The following is a 3530-nucleotide window of genomic DNA, read 5'->3' on the forward strand; positions in this document are numbered from 1 at the left end:
GAGGGTGGGAGATTCAAGAGCAAGAGGAGACCTAGGAGTGGGAGATGTGAAGGTGGGAGAGACAAGAGTGGGAGACATGAGGGTGTGAGACTCGAGGAGATCTGAGGGTGGGACAGTCGAGGGTGGGAGGTACAAGGTGGGAGACAAAAGGGTGGGCACAGAGTGRCATTCCTCATGCCCAGCGAGGCAGCACAGGTGTTCCAGCTCCAGGAACATGCTGGTTTCCTGAGCTGGTCGCACACAAAGGGGCAACAGCAGAGGTTTTGCAAAGACTTTGAGTTTTACAAAGACACGGTCTGAGTTTTGCAAAGTGAGTGTTATTCCCCCAAAACACTCTCCTTTGCTGGCATCACCTCTCCTGGTGCCTGCAGGAAGCAAGAGCCAAGGAGGACAACCCACCACCTTCACCGCAGGACTCTCCGCTCCCACCACGACCAGTCCAACCAGTTTGCTCCAGCGCCATGAATCCACACTTGTGTTGGGACAGYATTTTCCTGAATAACGAGTGCAAGGAAGCAGCTCTGAGGTGGATTTCACCTAACAAAAGTCTGGGGTGAAACATGGGGAAATCGGAACAGCAGCCCTAGAGCTGGGTCTAGAAGGAACCAAAGGGCTTTGGAACATTTCCAGCAGATCCTGGAAAGCCACGGCTGTTATTGCGATCTTGGAAGATCACAAGTAACGCATGAAAACTCAGGGACAGCTGTAAGCATCCCACAGGTGCTGGRATGTCTGGCTGCTGGGAGAACAGGCCAAGAGATTTGGGGTGTCAGMGCTGGTAGRAGCAGACACAGAGACAAGCACAGCTACAGCAGAGAAAACCCAKGAGGCTTCCCAGCAGCCACCTCCCGGGGTGAAACAGGGCAAAGAAACAAGGGAGGARCAACACCAGGCAGGACCTACCGAGGAGCAGAGTCCCGGTGCGAGGGCAGAGCTGCTGATTCCCCAAACTGCTGAGAAGCAGGCAGACTGTCTGGGAGCAACAGGAACCCAGGCTCGAGCCAGCAGAGCAGAGCCCCCGTCCCAGAGCTCGGCTCCTCAGTCTCCCGAGGAGTTATAAATAAACAGCCGGTCACTGCCTGAGCTCCGGGATGGAAAACAACAGCCCACGACGGCGGCGTGAGCACTGACTCAAGGCCTGGACATGGAGCCAGTCATTTTCCAAGCACGAGTGCAGTGCCAGTCACCCTCTGCCCTGGGGACATCGGGGCTCTGATGGAACAGTGGGTCCAAGGGCRGCTGTGGGGCCAGCCCCCTCCTCCCACACAGCTCMTGCTTTCCACCCAGAGGCAGCCCAGGAGCAGGAAAAGCAGCGGGCATGGCCATGGGTTGGCTGCTTGGGGGATAAAACCCCTGGGAACAGCTCAGCGAGAGTTAGGACAGGACAGAGCTCTGGCAGGACCCTCATGGCCCTACTTTGGCTCCCTCCCTGTGCCCAGGCTGAGGCAGCAACACTGTGATTCCCACAGTGAGGGATGGAACCATCACACACCACCCTCTCCAYCTGTCCCAGCTGACAAACCTGGTGGTGGCTGGGGAAGCATCACTGCTGATGAACCCGTCCAGCTTCTGCCCCACGGGGGCCCAAGAGCAGCGGGGGGAGGAGGAGCAGCCACTGAGCTCCCAGCCTGGACGGTGACTGTGCTTCCCAGACACTGCAAAAAGGGAATTCCCTCCAGCCTGTTACTCCTGCACCAGGTCACAACCAGCTGGAGCCGCAGAGAGAGCTGGGGTTGATTTTCTGTGGTACTGCAGCTGCTGGAGCCACCAGGCACAGGCCAAACAGGTTGTGAAAGCCCCAGCGTGTTGAGGCAAGATGCTGCCGGGTTTATATTCCCAGTTTTTGTGTTGGTTTGRACTGCCAGAGCTGGAGTTTCCCCGTGGATGTCCCTGGTGCCATCCGGCTGGGCGGGCAGCTCGCACCCCTCAGCAGCGGGACGGGGTCACTGCGAGGAAGGCAATAAGGAAAAGGCTTTTTAATGTCGACATTTGACACRAGAATTACCCACAGCTTGCTTGTAACTACTCATTTTATGTGATTTATTGAGAAAGTGACGCATGAAAACTCAGGGACAGCTGTAARYATCCCACAGGTGCTGGGATGTCTGGCTGCTGAGAGAACAGGCCAAGAGATTTGGGGTGTCAGCGCMCTGGTGACAGGAGCAGATCAGGGACCAGACCCCAACCCAAGTGGAAAGGCACATCTGAGCCCCCAAACCAAACCAAACCCCATCACCCGACACCCCTGGCTGATCCTCAGCATCCCGCATCCCATGGGCGCCCATCACCCTGCACCCCTTGCCAGACCCCGGTCACTCTGTACCCCCCATCACAGCGCACGCCTCGCCAGACCCGCACCCCCTGCACCCCACGGATCCCCCTCACACCAGAGACCCCCTTCACCCTGCGCCCCCTGCACCTCACAGCCCCCTCTGACCCCGCACCCCCTCAGCCCCCCCGGCCCTCCCTCACCGGCTCCGCGTCTCCGGCCGGGGAACCCGGAAGTGCCGGGAGCGCACACGCTCCGCCCCCATGACGTCATCACGCAGCGGGGCAGGCGCGGTGGGGCCGGGGCGCGTCCTCTGGGGACACGCGGGGAGGAGGCGCGGGCACCGGGACACAGCTGGACACACAGCTGGACACAGCTGGACACAGCTGGACACACACATGGACACAGCTGGACACAGCTGGACACACAGCTGGACACAGCTGGACACACAGCTGGACACAGCTGGACACACATGGACACAGCTGGACACACAGCTGGACACAGCTGGACACACATGGACACAGCTGGGCACACACATGGACACAGCTGGACACTCATGGACACACACATGGACACACATGGACACACCCATGGACACACACATGGACACAGCTGGGCACACATGGACACAGCTGGACACACATGTGGACACATATGGACACACACATGGATACAGCTGTACACACACCTGGACACACATGGACACACACATGGACACACATGGACACACACGGACACACACATGGACACACATGGGCACAGCTGGATACACACATGGACACACACATGGACACACATGGACACACACATGGACACAGCTGGACACACACGTGGACACAGCTGGACACACATGTGGACACATATGGACACACACATGGATACACATGGACACACACATGGACACAGCTGGACACACAGCTGGATACACACATGAACACACACATGGACACAGCTGGACACACATGGACACAGCTGGGCACACATGGACACACACATGGACACAGCTGGACACACACATGGACACACCTGGACACACATGGACACACACATGGACACACATGGACACACACATGGACGCACACATGGACACACATAGACACACACATGGACACAGCTGGACACAGCTGGGCACACATGGACACACACGTGAACACACACATGGACACAGCTGGATACACATGGACACAGCTGGACACAGCTGGGCACACATGGACACACACGTGAACACACACATGGACACAGCTGGATACACATGGACACA

General features: G+C 57.8%; 1 protein-coding gene across 1 annotated transcript in view; it reads right to left on the minus strand.

Annotated features, from left to right (window-relative positions):
* The window catches only part of PLEKHM1 (pleckstrin homology and RUN domain containing M1), a 25199-nt gene extending 22662 nt beyond the window's left edge, over window positions 1-2537 (minus strand). Inside the window, exons 1-2 of the mRNA XM_057387877.1 lie at window positions 2473-2537; window positions 1523-1946 (exon numbers count right to left, since the gene is read on the minus strand). The gene's annotated coding sequence lies outside the window, so the exon portion shown is untranslated. The remainder of the gene's footprint in view (window positions 1-1522; window positions 1947-2472) is intronic.
* Between the last annotated feature and the right edge of the window lie 993 nt (window positions 2538-3530).

This window comes from Malurus melanocephalus, unplaced genomic scaffold (genome assembly GCF_030028575.1).
Source record: "Malurus melanocephalus ecotype Western Australia unplaced genomic scaffold, MMel_1.1 scaffold_1411, whole genome shotgun sequence".
Lineage (NCBI taxonomy): Eukaryota > Metazoa > Chordata > Aves > Passeriformes > Maluridae > Malurus > Malurus melanocephalus.